Raw genomic sequence first — 13615 nt, forward strand, 5'->3', positions numbered from 1 at the left:
CACCCTCCCCAACTACCACCACCGCGCACAACCACCCAGCCTCGACCACAACCCCCGACCACCCAGAACCACCCGACAACCACCCACCCACTCCTTCTTCCTCCCCTCTCCTTCTTCTTTCTCTTCTTCCCTCCACCACTGCTGTCCCCCCACTGCGACCAGCCACCACCACCACGCCACCAGCGCCGCCTCCCATTCCAACCCCCTCCAACCCACAACCCTCACCGCCCCTCCCACCGTCACAACCCCTCACCTAACCCAAACCCCACCCTCCAACACAACCTGCTCCTCCACCACGCCATCCTGTTCCGCCACAGTGCCGCCGTGCCCCCTCCCAGCACCGCCACTTCACCACCGCCATCTCTCTGATCCCTACCTTAGTTCATACGCATACCAGGTTCCGCCAAACGCCACTTTTCTTTGATTCGTAGTTAGTTGCATATTTTTCAGTTTATGTTCAAAATTAGGCTAGTTAGAGATGCATGTTTGTAGTGGATTCTAGGTGGTTAGGTAGCTAGGATGTGGTTAGTGGATTTAGGCCTGATAATTGCGCCGTACTTGTTGCTTGTTTTACCTATTCTGCAATTTTGGTCTGGCTGTGATGTTAATACTGTTCATATGCCATTCTTCACTGTTTCATGCTGCTGTTACACTGCTCTTTCATGTTCATATTACTTATGTGTATTTGCAGCTTTATTTTAATTTATATAAAATGTTCTGCTTGTTGTTTATTACCCGGGAACATCCAATTTTAGCCGGAATGCTGCCCAATTTTCTGCAAATTATTTTATTTTCATTCCTGTTTTGGTTTTGGCAATTTTGAATTTTGTATTACTTCGCTATACCCAAACCATTTCATGGACGCACAGGCCAGCATTCTTATTCCTTTCAATTTTCTGGTTAATAAATTACATTATTGATGATTAAATTTTAATTTTTGCTACTCATGCATCTATATGATTATCATCAACAACCTGATTTCCTTGCTTGAATATGAGTTGACTGTTGCTTAAAATTGTGAAATTCTTGTTACTCAGAAACCAATCATCATGCCACTTACTCTGACTTTCTTCTTACTAACCCACTGATTTCCACTTTCTAACCTCTTTCTCAATCCTAACCAATCTAACTTTCAAACTTTTCTTTTTGGTTTTTAACTATTTACTTTAACTTTCTAACTCAAGGCATGATTATGGTTTTTCCTAATTAACATGAATTCCACTTATATTACATTTTGGATTGTGATTTTTCATCTCGGATTTCTAACTCAAATACAATCCATAATTCACATATACTTAACTCATTTCATAATTCTACTGCTCTTTTGCCACCATATGCTTCTATTGAACTTTTCCACTTGAAATATAGAGAGGTTCTCTCCTCTCTCATAGGTTTTAAGATTAGGATTCCTCTTAAAGGATTTCTTATTATTTCAACTTTATTATTTCAACTTACAATTTCTTCTGAGTTCCAGGTTCAATGTTCCTTTTATTTATTTTTCCAATTTAATTTATGAATTTTTCCATGTTAGATTTGAATATTCTATTTAATATAATTTGAGGTATTTCAGTTTATGATTCTTATTTAGCTTTTTATATTCTTGGCTTTAATTGATTAACTGGAGGCTCTTGAGTTATCAAACTTATCGTGATTGATTGTTATGTCTGCTAATCTTTACGCGTGACCGAAGCAAATGCGTGATAAGAAAAACTCCAGATGACGTGACCGCATGACCCACGTGGACGCGTGACAGACGCCACGCACCAGAAACTGCAGAAAACGCTCCCAGCAATTTCTGAAACACTTTTTGGCCCAGATCCAAGTCCAGAAAGCACAGATTAGAGGTTATAAAATGAGGGAATGCATCCATTCATGGGGAGGCCTTCAATTATTCACTTTTCATGATTTAGATGTAGTTTTTAGAGAAAGGTTCTCTCCTCTCTATTAGGTTTTAGGATTAGGATTCCTCTTAAAGGATTTAGGATTTCAACTCTTCATCAGGTTCAATATTTCTTTTACTTTATATTTCTCTTTTACCTTCAGATACTTTAATGCTCTCATTTAATTACTTATGTTGCCAAATTGGCTTATGAACTCTTTATGTTTAGATTGATTTTCTCTTATTAATGCAATTAACGTAATTCAAATTTATGATTCTTATTTAGCTTTTTATATTCTTGGCTTTAATTGATTAACTGGAGGCTCTTGAGTTATCAACTTATCATGATTGGTTGTTATGTCGACTAATTGACTGGAATTCCACTAACTCTAGTCTTTCCTTAGGAGTTGGTTAGGACTTGGGAATCTAACTAATTATTTCACTTGACTTTCCCTTGCTTTCGTAAAGGTTAACTAAGTGGGATTAACTTCAATTCTCATAGGAGTAACTAGGATAGGACTTCCGAATTTTCATACCTTGCCAAGAGTTTATTTTACAGTTATTTATTTATTTTACTTCTCATTTAAATTACTTGTTCCTTACTTTCAAAACCCCCAATTTACAAAATTCATAACCAATAATAAGAACACCTCCCTGCAGTTCCTTGAGAAGACGACCCGAGGTTTAAATACTTCGGTTATCAATTTTAAAGGGGTTTGTTACTTGTGACAACCAAAACGTTTGTACGAAAGGATTTTCTGTTGGTTTAGAAGCTTTACTTACAACGCGATCATATTTTTATATTTCTTTACCGATAGAAAAACCAATCGTCAAAAATGGCGCCGTTGTCGGAGAATTACAAACGTGTGCCTTATTATTGGTTATTGTAAATATTTGCTTTTAAATTGATTTATTTTCAAAAAAAAAATTTTCAGATTTTTAATTTTAAATTTTTTTTATCTTATCTTATCTTAGTTTTAAATTTCAAAATTCAAATCTTTTTCAAAAATCATATCTTTTTTTTAAATCTTATCTTATCTTATTTCAAAAAAATCAAATTTCAAAATTCAATATTTAAATTTCAAAATTTCAAAATTTAAAATTCAAATTTCAAAATTTAATTTTCAAATTCAAAATTTAAATTTCAATAACCTTTTAATTTAAATTTATTTTTATTTTCATTTTTAATTTTTATTTGCTATTATGAGTTCTCACCCCCATCGCTTTGAGTTTGGTCCCAATGCTATTGCAAGGAATGGAAATTATTACAGGAACATGCATCAAGGTCAAAACAATCAGAGATGGAAGGAGCCACGAGGATCTGATCAACCCTTTCGGCAATATCACCTTCCAAGATACCATGGACAACGACCATCCTACAATGCATGCCAAGACAATAGATATGGTGGACCCTTTGTAGTTACCAACAAGTCCCACTATATGCTTATGAACCATCTCCTCAACACAACTCTGGATCACGATACTCACAAGCCCCTTACCACCAAACACCACCATATGACCCTAACCTGTACCCGCCACACCAACCACCATATGAACCACACCCAGAACCACCACCTAAATATTCACCATCTCCATATCCTTATCAAGAAGAACCACCTTCCTATTATGAACCCTTTCTCCAAAATAATGAACCCTCATATCCACCCCAATCTCCAATGGATGACAAACTTTGTGCTCTTCTTCAAGGGCAAGCGAAGATGCAAAGGGCCGTACTGGAACTCACTACTGCCTTAATTGAGTTAGTAAATAAAATAGCTTCTCAACATCTGAGCACTCAAAGTACTCCCATGGCTGCATGTAGAGAATCAAAAGAAGAGCGTAGCATGAAGGAGACACTAGAAACTTCGGTGGACAATGAGGAACATGGCTTTGTATTGGAACAAGTGGAGGAAGCCATAATAGTTGCAGAGGAAGAAATGGTTGAAGACTTGGGAGATGCTGAACCTCCATGGGAAAGTCAAGACATACAGCCTCCTTCCAAGACGGTTGCATTTGATGTTAAGGAGGGTGTACAACCTCCAAGGCATATCATGGTTAAGGAATTGGAAGAGGTCGATCAAGAGATGGAGATTCAAGAAGAAGAAGCACAGCCTCCCATGCCCTTGGTGAGCAATGAAGAAGAGATTGAATTGGAAGAAAGTTACCAAGAGGAAGAGGTTGAAATTGAAGAAGCTTACAAGGAGGTGGAAGTTGTCAGAGAAGAGCACAAGGGAGTGGAGCTTGCAAGTTCATTAGAAACACCTCTCCCAAGGCCATTACCGTCCAACACAACATTCAAGTGGGTAAAATTCTCATCCTTGACCATTACTTTCCCACTTGAATATGGGCTACTAGAGACGGATGGTCAACTTAGAGCTCTTTTTGGCATAAAGAGTAAGAGGAAGATGGTTAGTGGTAAGAATTTTCCTGCAAGGTTCATTATGGTTGGAAGCTTTAAGTTTAAACGCAAAGGTTGGTGTAGAACTCAACTGAATGGGTATGGGATGTTGTTTGGACGCTTCAGTGAGAATTCTAAGGCTGAACCACCCGGATGGAATCATGATAATCAACTTGAAGACGGGTGTAGAAACAAGATTTGGGATCTAGGCATACATGAGGATCAAATTTAGGAGCACAAAGCTTGTGAGGAACTCCATCAAAGCTTAAAGAATCTACCTGGTATTGATAAGGCTTATTGGAAGTCCATGCATTGGTGGAAGTTTCAGGATGAGTTCAAGCACAAGCCGCTATGATAAGGAGCTCAGCACATGTCCAACTTAAGGACTCTAACTAAAAGTGCTAGGTAGGAGACAACCCACCATGGTATGATCATTCCTTTTCCAATTATAATTTTATTTAGTTTTGTTTGTTTTTGAGTTTTATTTTACTTCATTGAACCTAGAATAATTCATAACATCTGCATACTGCATTCTGCATTTTGCATAATAAAAAAAAAATGTACGCGACGCGACAGCGTCGTCGACGCGTCCGCCTCACAAGTGCATTAGGAAGAAAAGAAAAGTGAACAGAGAGTCACGCGAGAGTGTGGCTGGAGGCGTGCCTTTGGCACGATCTGATCCACGCGACCGCGTCACTGACGCGTCCGCGTCATGTGGGAAAAATGCCTCCCACGCGTCTGCGTCACCCACGCGAACGCGTGGCCCTGCAAAATCGACGTAAAGAGGTGTATGGCAGAGAGTTATGATGGAGCTGGGCTGGAATGATGCTAGAAGCACCAGCCCTACCACGCGAACGCGTGCCCCACATGTCCGCGTCATTTTTAAAAGAAAGGCCATTCACGCGATCACGTCAACCACGCGACTGCGTCACCCAAAAATTTGGCAAAAAGAGTTTCGAACAGAGAGTTGTGCGAACGCGAGGCTGCACTCGCACCAATCGCACAAATCAGGTCACGCGATCGCGTGACCCACGCGTCCGCGTCACCTGACCTTATCGCGCACCACGCGATCGTGTCACTCACGCGTCCGCGTCGCCTACGCCGCACAATCCAGATCAGCGCCAATTATCTTGTCTTTTCTTTTCTAATCCTAATCTCTTCTATCTTTTCTTTTTCCTTCTTTCTTTCTTACTTTATTTCTTTCACTTCTCGTTCTTTTTTACCTTCATTTTATTTTATTTAGTTTATTTGCATACTTTCATTCATTACATTTTAATTTGTGCATATTTTTATTTTTTTTCTAAAATTATTATTTTACCATTGGTGTTCAAATGTTCGTATTCAACTGTTACATATTTTCTGGTATTTTCTTGGTGCTTAGTGACTTGTTTAATTCTGATTAGGTACTGTTATTTAAATCAATGCCAATCTTTTATATCTGTATTACTTTTGCATTGACATGAATTTATATTATCTCTCCTTCCCCACTCTCTTCCCCCTTGTTGCAAATTTTGCACTATTGGTATAACATGTGCTTCTATTATTTTCTCATGTACATGTTGAAGCTTCCATGTAAATGAGACCCTTATCAATTGGCATTAACCCACCCATACTTTATTTATTTTCTTATCTTTATTTCTGGATTACTTTTCTTCCCTTTTTCTTTCAGGATGGCCACCGAGGAAGGGAAAAGGAAAGCTTCTAACTGGGGAGACAGGCAAGTCAATCTGCACAATCTATAGAGAAAGGCATCAGTTGGAGCAGCCCGTCCACTTGTACATCTTAGCATGCACCGAGGACGGTGCAATCTTTAAGTGTGGAGAGGTCGATACAGATCTCCGTGGGTTAGTTACTTCTTTTTTTTTTCAACACCAATGTTAATTTGTAAATTGCTGCATTTGCATGTTTGTTTGATTTTATGCATTTAGTTACTACTTGGTTGAAGTAATATTTTCTTTTTCAATAAATTTTTATAGTATTTCACTAATTTAAATTAAAAAATTTTCTATTAAAACTTGTTTGAAGTTGTATTTGGAACATAGTTTAAAAAGCTAAGAACACACAACCTGTGAGATTTTAAGCTTATTTATATGGTTACATTATTTAACCATAAATTTTTCTTGTGTATTTTCTTCTCTATGATTGCAATCTTTGCTTTGTTCCATTCTATATGTCCAATATTTAGTGTATTTACATGCTTGCATATGATTGAGGCCATTACTTATTTAGCTCACTTATCCCAAATAAGCCTACCCTTTAAATCATCCTTGTCAGCCACTTTGAGCCTTGTAAATCCCTATTTATTCTATATTTTACCACATCACTAGCCTTAAGCAGAAAAACAATTAAATATCCTAATTGAAACTTTGGTTAGCTTAAGATAGGGATTGTGTAACAATTAAGTGTGGGAAAACTATGGGAACATGGGAATGTGTTATGTTTTTACTTTGATAAAATATTGGAAATTTGGGTACCTACTCATGTGAGACTAGAAAAATAAAAAATCCATATGCATTGATAAGTTATGTTTATTTTTCTATTTAAAAAAAATAAAAATAAAAATAAAAATAAAAAAATATCCAATAAATAAGTAAATAAATAAGGGGACAAAATTACCCCAATGTTAAGTTAATGAAAAATCAATGCATATGTGATAAAATTAAAGAAAAGTTGATACATGAGTATGTGATGCAAAAGTGGAAATTTTGGGTAGCTAGGTATGATTCTAGAGTTATATAGAGTGTATGTATGTTAGGTGAGAGCTTGGTTAGTCAAAGATTCAATTTATAGCTCACTTAGCCATATATATACCTTTACCCTTAACTTAGCCCCATTACAACCTTGAAAAAGACCTCATGATGTTTGCATTGGTACATTAAATAATGTTGATTGGTTAGGTGAAGAACAAAGTTTAGAAAGCATGATTAGAGAAGAGTAGAGTGATTACCCTATACACTTGAGAGACTAGAGTGCATATACATTATCAGTGAGGGTTCAATGCTTGATTCTATGTTCCCTGCTTTTATGAGCTATCTTCTCACAAGTTTACTTGTCTTGTATTATATGATTTGAATTAGCGGAATTTGAATTATTTTTGTCTTGGAGAACTTGTTTACTTTTAACCAAATAGATAGAAACATCTTAGCATATAGTTGCATTCATATAGATAGGTTGCATTTCATAAATTTTACCATTCCTCTTCACTCTTTTATAGCTTCTCTTGAGCTTAGCATGAGGACATGCTAATGTTTAAGTGTGGGGAGGTTGATAAACCACTATTTTTATGGTTTATCTTGTGCTCAATTGAATGGTTTTTATCAATTCTTTACCCATTTATTCATATGATTTGCATGAGTTTAGTTTTCCTTCCTAATCCTATGCTATGATTGAAAACATGTTTCCTGAGCCTTTAAATTACCAAATATTAATCCTCTCTTATTACCATTCAATGCCATGATATGTGCGTTTAGTGATTTCAGGGATTACAGGGCAGGAATGGCTTAGAGGATGCAAAGGAAGCATGCAAAAGTGGAAGGAATACAAGAAGTTGAAGGAACTGCAAAGCTGTCAGCCTGACCCTCTCACACTAAAACGGTCATAACTTGAGCTACAGAGGTCCAAATGACGCGGTTCCAGTTGCGTTGGAAAGCTAACATCCGGGGCTTCGATTTGATATATAATATGCCATAGTTTCCCTGACTCTAGGCGACGCGAACGCGTGCTCCACGCGGACGCGTCGTAGTGACGAAAATCAACGTGACATATTTCTTCTCCAGCGATTTATGTGCTGTTTTTGACCCAGTTTTCGGCCCAGAAAACACAGATTAGAGGCTATAAGGTGGGATAATCCATTCATTCATAATTATCAGCTCATAATTCACAATTTTAGGTTTTTAGATGTAGTTTTTATAGAGAGAGGTTCTCTCCTCTCTCTTAGGTTTTAGGATTAGGATTTCTCTTAAAGGATTTCTTATTATTTCAACTTTATTATTTCAACTTACAATTTCTTCTGAGTTCCAGGTTTAATGTTCCTTTTATTTATTTTTTCAATTTAATTTATGAATTTTTCCATGTTAGATTTGAATATTCTATTTAATATAATTTGAAGTATTTCAGTTTATGATTCTTATTTAGCTTTTTATATTCTTGGCTTTAATTGATTAATTGGAGGCTCTTGAGTTATCAAATTTATCGTGATTGATTGTTATGTCTGCTAATTGACTAGAATCCCACTAACTCTAGTCTTTCCTTAGGAGTTGGCTAGGACATGGGGATCTAACTAATTAGTTCACTTGACTTTCCCTTGCTTTCGTAAAGGTTAACTAAGTGGGATTAACTTCAATTCTCATAGGAGTAACTAGGATGGGACTTCCGAATTTTCATACCTTGCCAAGAGTTTATTTTACAGTTATTTATTTATTTTACTTGTCATTTAAATTACTTGTTCCTTACTTTCAAAACCCCCAATTTACAAAACTCATAACCAATAATAAGAACACCTCCTTGCAGTTCCTTGAGAAGATGACCCGAGGTTTAAATACTTCGGTTATCAATTTTAACCGGGTTTGTTACTTGTGACAACCAAAATGTTTGTATGAAAGGATTTTCTGTTGGTTTAGAAGCTATACTTACAACGCGATCATATTTTTATATTTCTTTACCGATAGAAAAACCGATCGTCACCAACCTCAAGCAAGCAAAGCCCATAAATCTCAATCAATCAAGGGCACAAGAATCATCTAGAATAGTTAATTTTTTTTATTTGATTGTAATTTGTTTCATTTGAATTTATAATTTAGGTTAGCTTATAAATAGGGCTTAGTTTCACACTTCACACACCATACTGGGAGGGATCTTCGGACTCTCCCTTCACATACTCTTCTCTTTCATTTCTTTCTTACTTTGCAAACATTTTTAGTTATGAATTACTAACTCTTTCTATTGGGAAAGAGAGCTCTATTGTAATTCAATGGATTTATTTAATTTCATTCTACATCTTCAATTCTTCTTTTATTGTTTCTTTAGAGAGAGTCTTTCTGCTTCATAGATCCAATTACCACCGTGAGGGGGATTGGATCTAGTTGAATTACATGTGAGCCTTGAGAAAGGGATCACGGAATTCAGTTTGAGGCTCTTCCCTCATAATCCACTTGATCAATATATTCTTAGTTGGTATGTGAGATGTAACCACTTTGAATTGAGGTTTTGAGGGTTGTGTGGCTTTTGAATCAGAAATTGAACTTCATCTCTTCTCATGACCAATTAGATCAAGAGATTGGCAATTATTTATGTTAAGAGAAATCAAATCACCAAGAGATTAGGATTTGGTTACTTATGATTTGCCAAGAGATCAATAATTGTATGATTGAAGAGGAGATGAGAATGGTTGATCCTTGATGCCAGGGCATTTTGGCCAGTTTCACTGACCTTTTCTTTACTGTTTTTAGGGTAGTTTCATGCATTTCCTTAGAAAATAAGCTAGTTTGGGTAGATATTCACTTACATCTTGATTCAAGCATACATTGTGCACTTTATATGATTTCATGAGGATTTTGCATGAATTTAAGGACAAATTGGATGTTGCATTTTCCATGACTTGGACTAGAACTTTGATGCACTTTATTGCTTGATTTCAGGACAAAGGAAGCAAAGAAGAACCACATTAGTGGCTACGTTAGTTACACTAACATTAACACTAACGTGGAATGGGAGTAACTTGCAAAGTTAATGAGAAAAGTGATTGCCAATAACGCTCTCGAAGCTATCATTGCCCACGTTAAGAGTCACGTTAACTAAGTTAACGTGAACTCTAACGTGGAAGAAAGGAAATAGAGCCAACATTAGTGACACTTAACATTATCACTAACGTTGGACCAAGCTCATAAGTGGCCACGTTAGTCACCACGTTAACTTAGTTAACGTGGCCTCTAACGTTAAGAAGAAAGGGGGAAGCCAACGTTAGTGACATTCAACATTATCACTAACGTTGGCCAAGTCACACTAGGCCACGTTAACTCCCACGTTAACCTAGTTAACGTGGAAGCTAACGTGAGGAAGGGAGGTGACGCCAACGTTAGTGACACCCAACATTGTCACTAACATTGGAAGGAGCCCACACATGTCACCATCAGCCACGTTAACTCCCACGTTAACTTAGTTAACATGGAAGCTAACGTGGATAAGGGAATGTTGAACCAACGTTAGTGACACTCAACTTTGTCACTAACGTTGGAGATGGCTAGCATAGGCCACGTTAGAAGCCACGTTAACCTAGTTAACGTGGACTCTAACGTGAGAGCTAAGGGGCACATTGGAACGTTAGTGACAATGTTAAGTGTCACTAACGTTCTGGAAGGTTGGCAAGCCTACGTTAAAAGAGCCACGTTAACTAAGTTAACGTGGACTCTAACGTTGGGAAGGGGGAGGCTTCTCAACATTATTCGAAAAGTTGAGTCCCAATAACGTGTGCGAAGGACAAAAAGGCAACGTTAGTGGCAACGTTTGTGCAACTAACGTTGAGGTTAACGTGGCTCTTACTTGGGTAAGAAACGTTAGTGAAAAAGTTGAATGTCACTAACGTTCTCGAACCCATATTTTCACTGAACATTAACACCACTAATGTCCTAAGCTAAAGTCTCTGCCCACTTCACAATTTCTCTCTGCAAGTAAAGCCAAGCCCAATGAAGAAGATAACTGCTTCAAACTCAAGATCCAAAGGCCCAGACCCAAGACTTGAAGAACCAACTAGAAGAGTAGAAGAGTAGTATATATAGGAGTAGCTTTGAATTAATTTGGGAGTTGGAAAATATAGGGAGCCTCTGGGCATAGAATTACTCTCTGTATTTACTTTCTCTGCACTTCTAGTTTTTCATCATGTATTTTCCATCTTTGTTTTCATTTTCCAGAGCTATGAACAACTAAACCCCTTTCATTAGGTTAGGGAGCTCTGTTGTAATTTGATGAATCAATACTAGTTTTCATTATTCTTCTTCTATCTTTTCTCTTGATTTTACTTGAAAGCTTTCGATCTTCATCCAATTGGGTAGTTATCTTGGAAAGGAAGCTATTCATACTTGGATCTCTTCTGAACCTTGAAAGAGGAATGAAGAGATCAAGCTAGAAATGCTTTCTCATGCTGGACCAAATTGGGTTTGGATGGATATGTGACTATAATCCTCTCAACACTTGATTTGGGAAATGCATGTGGTATAATCAGTGACCATACTTCATCTCTTCTCATGAGCAATTGACCAAGGAATTGGCTATTGATCAATATTGAGAGATTGAATTACAAGAAATTGTAATTCAATTACTTAGGATTGCCAAGGAGATCAATGAGTGCATTGATTGAGGAAGAGATGAAAATGAAATTGATCCGGAGAATGCAACATCTCCTAAGCCCAATGAACTCCCCATTTTTGATCTTACCCACTCTCTTTAATTTCTATTATTTACTCTTATGAGCAATTCCCCCATTCCCATTTACAGTTCTGCAATTTACTTCAGTAATTTACTTTCAGTTCGTTAATTCTAGCATTTACTTTTTCTGTCATTTACCTTTCCGCCATTTTATTTTCTGTAATTCTAAACTCAAATCCTGGATTCGCTCAACTAGAACATTCCTCTAATTAAAGTTGCTTGATCAATCAATCCTTGAGGGATTCGACCTCACTCTATTGTGAGTTTTTACTTGACGACAAATTCGGTACACTTGCCGAAGGAAATTTGTTAAGAGACAAGTTTTCCGTGCATCAAGTTTATGGCGCCGTTGCCGGGGATTGATTGTGCATCAACAATGATTAAATTGGAGGATAACTAGATTGAGCATTTTATTTTTGTTTGATTTAATTTTCTGTTTGAGTCATTTACTTTCTGTTTTAGTTAATTTCTTCCCTTCCCCCTACTTTTTCTTTGTTATTTACCATTCATTTCACTAACCCACTAACTGTTTGATATATTGCATCACTCACACTAACAGTAATTCTAACAGATATACTTTCTGCACCTATTCTCTTTGCTTGTACTTGTTGGTTGTATGACAGGGAGAAGAAGCGGGGCTTCAACTTCCTTTGATTCTGAACCTGAGAGAACCTTCCTTAGACTAAGGAGGGAGGCAAGAGAAAAATGTGTAGTTGGTGCTGAAGAAGAGGAGGAACACTTTGAGGAATACTTTGAACCAAACATGGAAGAAAACATGGAAAACCATCATGCAGAAGAGACTCACAACCATGGCGGAAGAGGTCGAGCAAATCATGCTGGGGAAGATAGAAGAGTTCTAGGCGCTTACATCAATCCAAACCCAGGAAACTGTGGAAGTAGCATTCAAAAGCCAACCATCCATGCCAACAATTTTGAACTAAAACCACAGCTCATCACCCTTGTTCAGAACAACTGTTCGTTCGGAGGAAGTGCCCAAGAAGACCCCAATCAACATCTAACCACCTTCCTGAGAATATGTGACACAGTGAAGTCTAATGGTGTTCATCCTGACGCCTATAGACTGCTCTTATTTCCATTCTTACTCAAGGATAAGGCAGCCAAGTGGCTGGAATCTTTCCCAAAGGAGAGCTTGACAACTTGGGAAGATGTGGTGAACAAATTCTTAGCAAGATTTTACCCTCCTCAACGAATCAATAGGCTGAGAGCTGAGGTCCAAACTTTCAGGCAACAAGATGGTGAGACTCTATATGAAGCATGGGAGAGGTTTAAAGACCTAACAAGGAGGTGCCCACCAGATATGTTCAGTGAATGGGTGCAGCTGAACATTTTCTATGAAGGGCTCTCTTATGAGTCAAAGAAGGCCATAGACCATTCATCCGGAGGATCTTTGAACAAGAAGAAGACCATTGAGGAGGCCATAGATGTCATTGAAACTGTAGTAGAGAATGATTATTTCTATGCTTCCGAAAGAGGGAACACTAGAGGAGTGATGGAGCTAAACAATGTAGATGCTCTGCTGGCTCAGAACAAGCTCATTACCCAGCAGCTGGCTGACCTCACCAAGAAGATGGAGAGGAACCAAGTAGCAGCAATCTCCACTTCATCAACAAACCAAGAAGGAGTGAATGAAGAAGCAGAAGGTAGTCAGGAGCAAGCCAACTACATTGGGAATTCACCTAGGCAAAACCATGATCCATACTCCAAGACCTACAACCCTGGATGGAGGAATCACCCAAACTTTAGGTGGGGAAATCAACAAGACCAAAGCCTTGATCAAAGACGCCCAAATCCAAACAATGCAGCCACCCAACACTTCACATCCAGACCATATCAACACCCCCATAACAACACCTCTCCACATTCATATCAAGGTGATGACAAGTCATCTTAGCCTATTT

General features: G+C 37.7%; 1 non-coding gene across 1 annotated transcript; it reads right to left on the bottom strand.

Moving 5' to 3' along the window:
- Window positions 1–12912: 12912 nt before the first annotated feature.
- Window positions 12913–13019, bottom strand: LOC112774276 (small nucleolar RNA R71). The gene has a single exon (XR_003188771.1). It is a non-coding gene; the product is annotated as a small nucleolar RNA R71 (small nucleolar RNA).
- Between the last annotated feature and the right edge of the window lie 596 nt (window positions 13020–13615).

This window comes from Arachis hypogaea, chromosome 18, assembly GCF_003086295.3.
Source record: "Arachis hypogaea cultivar Tifrunner chromosome 18, arahy.Tifrunner.gnm2.J5K5, whole genome shotgun sequence".
Classification (NCBI taxonomy): domain Eukaryota; kingdom Viridiplantae; phylum Streptophyta; class Magnoliopsida; order Fabales; family Fabaceae; genus Arachis; species Arachis hypogaea.